Source organism: Elaeis guineensis, chromosome 11, assembly GCF_000442705.2.
Source record: "Elaeis guineensis isolate ETL-2024a chromosome 11, EG11, whole genome shotgun sequence".
NCBI classification, from domain to species: Eukaryota; Viridiplantae; Streptophyta; class Magnoliopsida; order Arecales; family Arecaceae; genus Elaeis; species Elaeis guineensis.
This window is the reverse complement of record NC_026003.2, coordinates 33924077-33938294: the sequence shown is the minus strand read 5'-3', so window position 1 is coordinate 33938294 and position 14218 is coordinate 33924077.

Here is a 14218-nt window from a genome sequence, read left to right as displayed (position 1 = left end):
TGTTCAGCAGACAAATAAAAATAATATCTTCTCATTTCCTTGGGGTACCCTATGAAATTACATTTATTTAACCTAGGACTGAGCTTGTCAGTTTGTAATCATCTAACATAAGCCAGACACCCCCAGATTCTGAAGTAAGAGAGGTTCGGCCTATGTCTAAATCATATCTCATATGATATCTTACTAACTGACTTGCTCGAAATATTAGTGAGCATGACAGGCTATTTAGAGTTGCAAACCCCATCATGGACCGAACCATGTCCAACAAGATTCGATTCCTCCTTTTCGAGATGCCATTATACTGGGTGTCTCTAGAGGGGTCAATTATGAGAGAATCTCACTCTCTCCTAGATATGTCAGAAATTCACTGGTGAGGTATTCACCCCCTTAGTCAAATCGAAGAGTTTTAATATATTTTTCAGTTTGTTTCTCTACTACATTATGGAATCGTTTGAATATTTCAAACGATTCAGACTTGTGTTTCATCAAGTAGACATACCCATATCTAGATAGATCATCTGTGAATATAATGAAATAGCTATACCCTCCTTTGGCACATGTGCTCATGGATCCACATACATCAGTATGTATTAGACCCAGCACATCACTGGCTTATTCACCTTTTTCAGTAAAAGATTATTTGGTCATCTTTTCAAGCAAATAAGACTCACTGGTAGGTAACAATTCATAATCATCTTTATCAAGAATTTCTTCTTGAGATAACCTATTCATCCTGTTCTTATTGATATGACTTAGCTTATAATACCAAAGATAGACATCTGTGACATCATCTATTCTAGAGCATTTATTTGAAATATACATTACATTAGGTCTAGATATAACATAGATATCATTGTTCAACTATCCACGCAAAATTGTAATACCATTCAAAATGATATCACAAAAAAAAAATTTATTGATATTTTATAATTAGATTTGGCCAAAAAGCCTACAAAAATAACATTCAAAAAAAAAAATAGGACAGTAATGACACTCATCAAGAACAATGTACTGAGACTCGAATACGAGCTTGATGATTCCTAAAGCTACAATTGGAACTAATCTTCCATCTCCAACATTCAAAAATCTCTCACCTTCTCCAAATCTTCTACTGATCTGAAGACCCTGCAATGAATTACAAATATGAATAGGGCTTTCGGTATCCAATACCTAGGTCATTGTATTAATAAGAGAGAAATTACAAGGTATTATTACATAAGTATCTTATCCAGCAATCGATTGCTGCTTCTTCTTTGGTCTGTTCGGGTCAAGAAAAGCTTTATATTGAGGACAATTTCTTTTTCAATGACCCTACTTCTTACAAAAGAAGTACTTTGCCTGACTTTGATCAGCCTTTAACTTAGATTTCTGAGACTGACTCTCAGTACCTGGCACCTTCTTATTCCTTTTCTTTTTTTTTTTTAAAGGAATGATGACTATTCGAAGAAGATCCTCCCACTAAATTTACTGCCTCCTTGTGGAACTAGTAATCCTTCTCAAAAGTCTGTTGTTGGTGCAAAAATTCGCCTGCGTCGGAGAAGCTAGCGTTGAGGGAGTCGCGGTCGCCGTCGGGACCTGCAAAAGAAGTCTAAACCGGAGGTGGGGTTACTCCGGCAAGACCCTCCGATGCTCAAGTCAGTTCTCTATCTCAACAAGAATGGAGTGCTCGAACGAAAATTTTAGCAGAGTTTTGGGATAGAAAATAGAGCTTAGAGAATAATGTATCTGGGGTCCCCCTTTTATAGGTGGAGGGAGCAACAGATTGATAGCGATGTTTGTAACCGTCTAGCAGTGGGCTGCCCATGGTCAGGAAGAGTTTGTTGCGAAGAGTAGTGGAGTGGAATCGTGGCTATCACTGGGACATGCCACGTGGAGTCTGTCGTGGGGAGTGGAGCGGCGTCCGTTGTCGCGACTTGCTAGAGGATGGAGGAATCGCACGATATCCGTCGCAGGAAGTGGAGCAGGATCGTGACCATTATTGTGGTCTACCAGGGAGTGATGGAGCCGCACAGAATCCGTCGCAGGAAGTGGAGTAGAGTCATGCCGTTATTGTGGCCCGCCAGGGAGTGATGGAGCCACGCGGAATCCGTCACAGGAAGTGGAGCAGAGTCGTGACCGTTGCTGTGGCCTGCTAGAGGGTCAAGGCCTGTCGGTCGAAGTTCGACTGGAGTGTCTGGCGGAGAGAGGTGGCTGGTTACCCGTCTGAGAGGAGCTCGGAGTCCGGCTCTCGTAGGAGTCCGGACGAAGTCTTCCTTCAGTCGAAGTTGGAGACGAGGTCCGGCTCCCGTGGGATTCCGGACGGAGTCTTCCCGCAGCTGGAGTCGGAGATGAGATCTGGCTCCCGTAGGAGCCCGGGCGAAGTCTACTTGCAATCAAAGTCAGGAGCGAAGTCCAGCTCCCTTAGGAGTCCGGACGAAGTTTACCAGCAGTTGAGGTCGGGGATGGAGCCCGGCTCCCGTAGGAGTCCGAGCGAAGCCTTCGAGCAGTTGAGGTCGGGGATGAAGTCCGGACGGAGTCTTCCTGCGGTCAGAGTCGAAGATGAGATCTGGCTCCCGTAGGAGTCCGGACGAAGTCTACCTGCAATTAAAGTTGGGGGTGAAGTTTGGCTCCCGTAGGAGTCCGGACGAAGTATACCTGCAATTGGAGTCGTGGGTGGAGTCCGGCTCCCGTAGGAGTCCGGACGAAGTCTGCCTGCAGCTGGAGTCGGGGACGAGGTTCGGCTCCCATAGGAGTCCGGGCAGAGTATTCCTGCAACCAGAGTTGGGGATGAGGTCCGACTCCCATAGGAGTCCGGGTTGAGTCTTCCTGCAGTCGAAGTTGGGGACGAGGTCTGGCTCCCGTAGAAGTCCGGGCAGAGTCTACCTGCAATTGGAGTTGGGGGCGAAGTCTGGCTCGCGTAGGAGTCCGGACGAAGTCTACCTGCAATTGGAGTCGTGGGCGGAGTCCGGCTCCCGTAGGAGTCCGGACGAAGTCTGCCTGCAGCTAGAGTCGGGGACGAGGTCCAGCTCCCGTAGGAGTCCGGGCAGAGTCTACCTGCAATTGGAGTTGGGGGCGAAGTCCAGCTCCCGTAGGAGTCCGGACGAAGTCTACCTGCAATTGGAGTCGTGGACGGAGTCTGGCTCCCGTAGGAGTCCGGACGAAGTCTGCCTGCAGCCGGAGTCGGGGATGAGGTCCGGCTCCCGTAGGAGTCCGGGCAGAGTCTTCCTGCAACCAAAGTTGGGGACGAGGTCCGGCTCCCGTAGGAGTCTGGGCTGAGTCTTCCTGCAGCTGGAGTTGGGGACGAGGTCCGGCTCCCGTAGGAGTCCGAGCAGAGTCTACCTGCAATTGGAGTTGGGGGCGAAGTCCGGCTCCCGTAGGAGTCAAGACGAAGTCTACCTGCAATTGGAGTCATGGGCGGAGTCTGGCTCCCGTAGGAGTCCGAACGAAGTCTGCCTGCAGCCGGAGTCGGGGATGAGGTCTGGCTCCCGTAGGAGTGCGGGCAGAGTCTTCCTGTAACTAGAGTTGGGGATGAGGTCCGACTCCCGTAGGTGTCCGAGCTGAGTCTTCCTGCAGTCGAGTTGGGGATGAGGTCCGGCTCCCGTAGGAGTCCGGGAAGAGTCTACCTGCAATTGGAGTTGGGGGCGAAGTCCGGCTCCCATAGGAGTCCGGATGAAGTCTACCTGCAATTGGAGTCGTGGGCGGAGTCTGGCTCCCGTAGGAGTCCGGATGAAGTCTGCCTGCAGCTGGAGTCGGGGATGAGGTCTGGCTCCCGTAGGAGTCCGGGCAGAGTCTTCCTGCAACTAGAGTTGGGGATGAGGTCCGGCTCCCATAGGAGTCCGGGCGAAGTCTAGAAGATGGTCGATCATCGTGGAAATTTGGGTGGAGTCCGTCCGTCGTGAAGAATTCGATCGACTCTAGTGGGGGCTTATCCGTCAGCAAAACTTAGGAGTGTTGCAGGGGCTCGACCGCCCGGGAGGTTTGAAGAGACGTCGTCGGAGGTCGGAAGTCGGTTGGATCCCTGGAGGGTCACTCCTATCACGAACTTCGGCTGGGGGGTATTTTATACCCAACACCAGTCCCCCTACTTCCGAGTTTGAATTTTGAATGAAGGAAGTACAGAGAAATTTTCGCAGTCGAAGTTGTCCCCTTGAATCCTGTGCACGATCGCCACCAGATATTTTGGCATTAAATGCGTGCATGCTGGAGTCTTTTCAAATCGGGGTGATTCGAAGGGACCTTTCAGAATTCTCGCTGGTACGTTGGCCCAGGTACGGCACAGTAATGGCTCTGTCAGCTGTCAGCCGCCTGCCGCAGCGAGTGGGACACATGGCGAGCATGGGTCAGCCTGGGGGGATTCGCGATCATTATGACACCAGATCCCAGGGTCTATTTAAACCCGCCCTTCCGCCTTTAGGGGCCCTATTCCACCTGAAAGTTCTATCTGTGTCTGCCTTTTCTTCGAGAGCCCTGACCCTCCTTGGCGTCTACCTTGGCCCTAGACGTCCTTCGAGTCATCCCTGCCCTCGCACCTTCTGCATCCTTCGGAGCGACTTAGGTTAGTCCCGGAACTTTGTTCCCCTTCTTGCCATTCGGGTGCCCCTTTTCCTCCATCTTTCTCATGTCGCCCTCCTTTGGTTTGGTTCCCCGCAAACCTTTCGCCTCTTGTTCTGCCTGATTTCTCCAAGATTTTTAGGGTCCTCATTTGAAATGTCTTCCGACACCTCTGCCTCTAGCGGTTCCGGGAGTTCGTCCGCCTCAGCCCTCCAGGACCCCCACACTGTAGACGAACCCACATCTAGAGCTGGGCTTCGCCCGATTTTTGCGTCGGGTGCCATTCCCTATTCTCTGACTCCGGATGAACTCCTACTGATAAGGGTTCAGTATGGAGTTCCTCTGGAGTACGATCTAGAGCTCTCCGATCCCGTCGACCGGGCTAGCACCCCTCTGTCTGGCCGCTTCTGCCTGTATCAGGAGACCTTCCGTGCCGGACTCTGACTTTCGCTTCCGCCTTTCGTTGTCGCCCTCTTCCGTTTCTTAGATATTTCTTTAGCTTCAGTGGTGCTGAATTCCTTTAGGTTTTTGATAGGGTTTCTCTGCCACGTAGTCGAAGTTCAGCCATCCCTCTCTTTGCTTAGGTATTTCTACACCTTCAAGCGTCATCCCTCGGCAAAGGACTGGTGGTATTTCTCCCTTCAGTTTGGCAAGAAGGGGTTGCTGAAAGGTGCTCCCTCTTCAATCCACAACTGGAAGGGGAAGTACCTCTTCGTCCACTGCCCGACTTTGAGGCTGGGCTTGCCCCCTTGGGGCTCTCTGAGGAACTCTTTCCGTCGGGCTCCCAGCCTGGGGGAGGACGACCTTCAAGCCGCCCAGAAGCTTCTTGACTATTCTGCTCCTTCCCTTCCCAACCTTCTGAAGGAGCAGTTTTTGTTCAACATCGGCTTGAGTCCCCAGGATCCTGCGAGTATTCCATCTTTTCTTTCCTCTTCTTTTCTCCCGTTCTTCTTCTTTTTCTCTTCTTTTCTTCTCTCTTTTTTTTTTTTTTTTTTTTTGCGTGTCACTTCTTCCTTTTTCACCCCATCATCGATTTTTGATTGATTTTTTTTTTTTTTAGGAATGGACGTCGAAGCAGTACGGATGCTCACCAGGGGCCTCAAGGCCCACAAAAGAAAAGGCATCGCGGCCTCCGGATCAGCAAAGAAGGCCAGAACAGAGGAGACGAGCTCGACCGTGCCTGCCCAGGCGGCTCCCATGGTCGAGGTTCCCTCGGACATCGAACCCCCGGCTCCCCAGGCCTCTTCAAGGAGTCCCCTCACTGAGGCTCCTATTTCGGGGGTCCATCCCGCGGAGGCGTCCGGGGTCGAGAGGGGGAAGAGAAGGAAGTCGGTGGCCTACAAGATAAGTGGCCGTCGGGTCGCCATCGAAGAATCCCATGGTTCTGTAGAAGAGCTGGAGAATCCCTTCAATGATAGGGACTTGATCAAGCGGTTGATCGACGGCTGCATTCTGCCTGAAGTCATCGAGAGGATTGATCGCACCGATCCTGAGCAGCGGGTTTGGGACTCCCTAGGGTCCTTTCTTGAGGTAAACAAATCTTCATTTAATTGGCTTTTCGACCCTTGTTCTGATCCCCTAGCCGCCCTTGCAGATTGGGCACCAGCTCCTTGCCAATATCGAGGCGACGAACTGGGCGAGGAGGGATGCCATCCAGGCGGAGGAGCATCGTCAGGCCGAAGTCGCTCGCCTCAAAGAAAAGGCAGCCGAAGTAGTTACCCTCCAAGAGGCCCTGGAGAAAGAAAAGCAGGCCCGGGAGGAAGAGAAGCAGACCTCAGAGGAGATGGTGAGGAAGGCAGAGGCCGAGGTCGCAAATTTGACGGAGCAGATCCCGGTCCTGGTCTTGGAGGCCACGGTTCTTGCGGTGGAGGAGTTCAAGGCCTCTGCGGAGATGAGGGACCTGAACGTCAGGTTCGGCCAAGAAGCATTCATCAAGGGATTCGATCTCTGCCAGGAGAAGGTGGCCAGAAAATTTCCCGAGCTCGATCTCAGCTTCCTAGACGAGGAGTCTGAAGATGAGGCCGATCCCTCTCCTGCTGCTACTGCTGCCGCAGCCCCCCTTTCCAGGGACACCGAGCTCCCCAACTTCTACTACAGAGGTCTGAGACCTCCGACCTTGTATTTTTCTTTTATTGCATTTTTTTCTTTCCTTTTTGTCTTTAAGAAACATTCAATCAATAAAGTTGAGTTTCTCTTTGTGGACGGCTTTTCCACTCTTCTCCACTCTTCCTTCCTCCTCCTTTTTGTTTTTCTTTCTACAATGAGACGCACCTTGACACTTTTGTCTTCCGATGGCAGTGTCCTGCCGAAGCGCTTCCCCTGCCCCAGGGGATTCTGCTGAAGTCCACGATCCAACGCCTGAAGAAGGAAGTTCTTCATTTGACGAAAAGGTCGAAGAAGATGGAAGGTGAGCTTCGTAAGTTGAGAAAGGGTCACTCTGAAGCCACCACGGAGGCCACCCGCTTCCGAAACCTCCACGTGAAGGGGATCATGGAGTACAGTCGGAGAAAGGCAAACTTCGAGAGGGAGCTCGAGGAACACAGAAAGCGTGCCAGCGATCGATCTTGGGCTCAAGGTGCCAAGATCAGTTCTCTCAGAGTGGAGCTGTCGGCTGCACAGGAGAGGATTAGCCAGTTGGAAGGAAGCTCATCCCAGCTTTTGACTCGGGCTGACAGCGATCGAGAATGGTCGAAGGTCTCCGACCTCCAGCAACAGCTCCAGGATGCCGAGGCGAGCTATGATGCGTACCGGGCTGGCAGGCGCAAGCAGGTGGACGAATACAAGGGGAGGCTTAGGATGGCGACCGATGAGGTTGTCTGCCTTCAAGGGCAGCTAGCTGGAGGGGCTCAGCTTGCTTCCGCTCGGGATTCCAGCGAACTCCAATCCCTGAGAAGAACTGCAGAAGAGCTATCTGTCGCCCTTGGGGAGGGGAAGACCGAGCTGCAGCAATTGAAGATCTAGCTGGTATGCGAGCAGCAGGCCGTCAAGGATGCGGAGGCAAAATCCGAGATCCTGAGAAAAAAGCATCGAGAGGCGAAGAACGAAAGCTAGTGATTTCACCAAAGATACATGGAGATACTAATGAGAGAGAGGGAATTGGAAGCAGAAGTCGAAAGTTTAAGGCGTTCCCTGACGAGGGTCGAAGCCGAAAGTTCGAGGTCGGAGGAAGCCGGGCCCCCTTAGGGCCCTTTTTGTCCTTTGTTCCTCTAAGTGTCTTCTTTTGTTGCTTGTCTGTTTGTCATCGCCGTTGTCGCTGTCGTTGTTATTTTTGTTGTTTTTCTTCTTCGGGCTTCCAGGCTCTGTAACGCATGTTTTGCTAATGAAATGAAAAGATCTTTGCCATCTTACCCGTATGTCGTGTTGAACTGTCGTGTGTCGGACTTCTTTCATTTTTGTCCCGCGTGATGTCGATGTCGTTCGAGGATTCCTTGTTCATCTGTGTATTAGGTCATCATTGTCGAGTTTCTGGTTCGGCGTCGACGCCGCTTGGAGGTTCCTGGTCGTCACCATGTCGATTTGCCTTTCATTTGCGACCATAGATCTTACTCTCTCTTCCTCCCTCTTCATAGGGATGAGGTCCTTTGTACTTTTAATGTAGTTCGGCCTTCATTTTTCGTTTGGGTGGAGGGTTGCGGTGGCGTAGAGGGGTCATCGCAAAAGTTTTTTTTTTCTTGTCGGGTCTCGAACGGTCGGACCTTAGTCGGCATCGCGACGAGGTTCTTCTCCTATTTCTGATGTGGCCGGTTTCAACTCAGGTTAGGATGAGGTTCTCCTTCTGTTCCTAACGGGGCTGTTGGGGGCACATATGGGCGCTGTATGGCCTCTCCTCCCACCCGATCTGAGTATAACCGGGCCTTCGACTTTGCTCATGTTAGGGTGAGGTTCTCCTCCTATCCCTAACATGGCTGTGGGGGCACATGTGGGCGCTGTTTGGCCTCTCCCCCCATCCGATCTAAGAGGAACCGGGCCTTCGACTTTGCTCATGTTAGGGTGAGGTTCTCCTCCTGTCCCTAACATGGCTGTGGGGGCGCATATGGGCGCTGTTCGGCCTCTCCCCCCATCTGGTCTAAGAGGAATCGGGCCTTCGACTTTGCTCATGTTAGGGCGAGGTTCTCCTCCTGTCCCTAACATGGCTGTGGGGGTGCATATGGGCGTTGTTTGGCCTCTTCCCCCATCCGGTCTAAGAGGAACCGGGCCTTCGACTTTGCTCATGTCAGGGCGAGGTTCTCCTCCTGTCCCTAACATGGCTGTGGGGGCGCATGTGGGCATTGCAGGGCCTCTCCCCCCAACCGGTCTAAGGAGAACTGGGCCTTCGACTTTGCCCACATTAGGGTTTGTTTTTGTTGCCTGAAGGGGTCATCCCCTGTCGTTACAAGTCCATGCCAAAAAGGACAAGATGTGTAGATCTGAAAGAAATCCTGATTTAAAATAGAGTCGTTCATTATACATTTACAAGTTTTCAAATCCTAGTGCTGTGGAAGGTCTGCTCCTTGTTGGGGTCCTCCAGAGATGGAGTTGAAGATCCCGATTGGAGGCCGATCTCCGGGCTGCTCTTCCCTCCTTAGCGGCTCAGGCTGCGGTAGGGTCCTTGGTCGATCTTCTCTACCCTCAGGCCAGCGTCAAATGAATCTATCGAGCCGACCTCGTCGGATGAGCTCCTCGATCTCGTCTCGAAGCTGGATGCATTTCTCCATGTCGTGGTTGTCGTCATGATGGTAGAGGCAGAACTTGTTCGGATTGCACTTCCCGGGGTACGTGCGCATCCTCTCTGGCCTAGGGAGCTGCTCTCTGACCTCCATCAGTACATGGGTTTTCGATGCGTTGAGGGGGCATAGTTGCAGAATCTTCCTAGGAGAGAACCCTGCCAAGCCCGGTGATCCGAGCTTCCCTGCCTGCATACCCGGGGAGGAGTCTGGGCACGCTTGTGCCCGAGAGGAGTTTGAGAATGGGGCCGAGCTTCTCTCGACCCTTTTTCGACTGTGGGCTTACTCGAGTCTCCTGTCTGCCGCTCTCTCGTGGTCTCCTCATCCTTCATTTTAAAGGCTTCTTCCACTCGGGCGTACCCTTCGGCCCGAGCTAACAAGTCAGCAAAATACCTGGGGTATTTCTTCTCTAGTGAGAACAAAAGGTCATTCTTCTGAAGGCTGCCCTTCAGAGCGGCCATCGCTACCGACTGGTCCAAGTTTCGGACCTCCAGCGCGGCGACATTGAAACAATTGATGTAGGCCCGAATGGACTCCCCCTCCCTTTGCTTGATGTTGATGAGGGACTCCGAGCCCTTTCGGAGATGCTGGCTGCTAACGAAATGAGCCACAAACTGGTGGCTCATCTGATCAAAGGAAAAAATGGTACCCGACTTCAGTGCTGAGTACTAGTTTCTCACCGTGCCCTTCAAGGTGGATGGGAAGGCTCGGCACAGGATGGCGTCGGGCATGCCATGAAGCAGCATCATTGTTCGGAAGGCCTCCAAATGATCAACCGGGTCTGAAGTCCCGTCGTAGCTTTCAAATTGAGGGAGCTTGAAGTTTGGCAGGATCGGTTCCTGCATGATCATTTGAGAAAAGGGAGGGTCGGTACAAATATCCTCACCATAAGCGGGGGGAGCGTGGCGGAGTTCTTCGATCCACCGGTTCATCTCCTGGAGCCTCCGATCCAGGAAATCCTCTCGACTACGGGTCTCGAGGGTCCTCTGGCAGAATGGAGGTAGAGATCTTCCAGGGGTGGAATCATGATCCGACTGAGGGCTCTCCACCCTCGGATTCGTCTTTTCGGGAAAGACGGGGCGGCTGGCCCAAGTGGCCCGTCCTACCACTGGATTCTGGTGTTTCGGTGATGCTCTTTCCAGTCGCACTGATGCTTGCGGCTGCTGTTGCATGGCCTGCACAGCTTCAGTGAGGCCTCTGACCTGCTGCACCAGTAGGTCGAATTGCTCCGCGCCAACCGCCGTTGCCGGAGGAGGAGGAGGAGGCTGGGAAACTGAAGGTGAGGCTGGAGCCTGAGATCTGGCCGTGGAGGCCATGGATCGTCACGTGGATGCTCTGCGAGGAGGCATCGGGCGAGGACTAGTGGAGGAAGGAGGAGAGGACGCCGGAAAAGATGACCGAAGGTGGTCCCGTTGAGTGCTTCTTTAAGAACAAGGGTACTACGAAGACACAGCCCTTCCTCTAGCGCCAACATCTGTAATAACCCTAATAGACTGTGGTAGTTGACTATAGGCTTCATCATTCTAAAATGACTCAAGAATGGTAGGTAGGACTTGGGCAGTGAGTTCAGGATCGCATCCTTCCCCAGCTATTTGCGCAAAGAAAAGCCGAGTTTGCTCAATTTTTCAATCTGTTTGATCACGTACAATACATGATCGATAACAGATACACTCTCTCTCATTCAAGCATTGAAAATGATGCAACTAGTCTTGTGCCGCTCAACATCATCAGGAGTACCAAAAGAATCCCTCAACACTTGAAGTATTTTCTCTAGTTAAGCCTCTTCAAATTTTTGACTGAACTCATCGTTCATGGACCCACATAATGCAATGAACCATAGTGCGGTCATTGAGCCACTTCAAATAAGTATCTCGGATCATGGCTCGGACATTGGGAGCAAGCTTCTCTGGTGTCGGATCTGTTATCACATAAAGGATCTGCTCGTGCTTCAAAACTATCTTTAGCATTCGATACCAATTATCAAAATTCAGTCTGGTTAATTTCTCACTATCTAGCAATGATCAGAGTGATAAATTTGAGGCCATATCTGCACACGCAAGGAAAGCACAAAACCTAATTAGTATATGAATTTATTAATCTTAAAGACTTAGACTTTAGTCTAAATGTCCTTCCACTATTTTATATGAATTGATAGCCTCTACCTTCAATTTGAAAAATTATCTTAATTTCTTAGCGGGTACTAAATCCACATAGACTACATATAGGCTCGAGGATGGCTCGGTTAACCTATATGCACCTATGGATAGGTTCTCAACCAATTATTTCTCCAAACAACTTCTAGTAATTAATATAGCCCCAGATTTTATTTCAGTAGACGATGGGCCTCCACTGAAAGTTTTGATTAGGTCAAACCATTAATATGAACCTACTTAGTGATTCTACTTAATGAGTGATTAGGCCCGATGATGGCTCGATCAACCCAACCATCATCAGATAGTTCAACAGAGTCATCATATGATGAATGATAATTTCATCATTCAGAGAGAACACCAGACGAATGGTGCTTCCAGTATCAATCAAAAATAATGGACCCATTATTATTCACCTTAATAGGAGGCTATGATCTAGTTATCACCATAATCAGCTCATTTTAGAGACCTAATAATTTAGAAGATTAAATCAATTTAGAGAAGAAGAGAGAAGAGGAGATCAATCAGTAGACCACAATCCTCTCACTGACTTCATCAAGTCACTGAATCGGATTAGGTCATGCTGATTGAACTGACTCTTAGATCAGTCACACTAATCAACCTTAATGGCATAAGCTAACTCAAATCACTTAGCGATATAATCAAGATCTAATTCATCAAATTGATCAGGTAAGTGAGATCGGTGGGAGGGTCTGCTAAGCTTGCCTTAGACACCATTGAAATGGCCAAGTAGGCCTCTCGCAATTAAAAACCACCGGTCGAAATCTCAAACTTACCTTAGACACCAATTGATTAACTAATTTTAATTTGACCAACCTAATGATTCAGGTTAAACCACTGAGCCACAATCAAGGTCTATTTGGTCTAATCAAAGATATTAATTTGACCATCTACAACTATTGTATTAGAGAAACCCTGATTAATCTAATTCAACATTTAGTTAGACTTAATCAATTTCTCTACATGGTCAATCAATTCTTTGATTCTAACCTTAGGTCTAACCTAATTAAAGAGAAAGACCTGATTTGAGCTAACCCATGCCCTATGTTCTATGCAACGTCATTAGATCTCAAATCATAATTCTAGATCCAATCAACTTGACACTTAATTCTCAATTAAGTTTTGTATTAACATGGTTAAGATTTTAAAAATAATTTTTATATAAATTTTTTACATTGAATAATAAATTTTTTAAATCAAATCTAAATTTTTATGATTTTAAATCAAAATAATTTTGATTAATCAAGATTAGATGTAACTAGTGTCTTCACAACTTGTATCACATACAACAACACCTAGGATTTTAAGATCTAGGATTTTACAAGAAAGTAAATTTTCTCCTTTTGCTTTCTTCTTTATGGAACCTTACAGTGGCACTCCTACACACTATGAAAAGCACCCCATTGAATGAGAAGAGAGGATCATGTAGTCCTACTTGCTCCTAGGATCGGACGGTCTGGTAATTACCCAATCTGAGTACTTTACTATTCAAAAAATCTAATCTAAACAGATGATAATCAGATCTGAAAATAAACTTATTTAGATCTAATCTAAATCATAAATAATTAGATCTAACATTATAAAATTAGATCTAAAGTCATATTAATTCATATTAAAAGAACCTACTCTGATATCAATTGAAGAAAATATGCAGTAGTGCTATGCATGCAATTTTAAAATTTTTATATAGTAAAAATAAAAGATTAAAATATTTAATTTTAATTATATGCATAAGATCTAATTTTAGACTACTACATCATGATCTATGATATAAAAAATATACACTTTAGATCTAAAAATAAAAACACATCGATCCCATCGATGTTGAAATTCTAGATCTAACATTACAATCAGGATAAAATAGAAAACATTACCAAACAACTTTGATATTAATTTTCTCTAGTCCAACAATTGGATAAGGTGTTTCTTAAATTGCTCACAGCTACATGAAGTCATCTAGCCTCTATAAGAAAATCTATATAAAAGCTGACATAGATCAGGGACTTGAAAGTGCTAGCCTACAAGCAACTTTGACAGCTGATTTCTTCCTTCTTCTTCAAGCACCTTGGACACTCCAAAGGATGAAGGAATCTAGAGGAGGAAGAGAGGAGGATGAGAAGAGCTCTAGAAAAATAAAAAACAGCAAGGGATGGGATGTATGATGCCAAGAAGAGGTGACCCCTTTTTATAGGCAAAAATAAGGATTTTTCATCCAAGGGAAAAGGGCCATAATTATCGCACCACAAACCAGTTTTGGGCATTCAAAAAAAGAACTATAATGTGGAGAAAGATTCTACTATCTCACAAACCTAAGAACTCTCCAAAAAAATAAAGAAAAAATTATTATGGCACCAACAACCTTCCTGGCATGAAAAATTTCTTTTCTTATTTTCATCTTATCTTTAATACAGATCGCATTCGAATTTGACAAGAGATAGGATTATGAGTCATCAATCATTACTGCCCACCCTTATTGGGTCTACTATTTTGATGCCAAAAAGGTCAATCCAAATCTTATTTGGCATAGAGATAAGGGCATGGATCCATGTGTGGCGCAAGGAGATAAGGATAGAGTCCAAGTTGACAAGAACTCTTCATTCCTAATCTGATTCTAATCCAAATCAAATTTGAATTGAACCTACTGATAGAAATGAATATAATCCAATTAGAAATTTGAATATCGCATGAAATTTTTAACTCATTTAAGAATAAGTTGATTTCAAACTTTAATGGAATCAGGATCAATTTTTTTTTTGTAATCAGGATTGATCATATCAAACCCAATCTGAGTCGATCTGAATCTAATTCAATTTG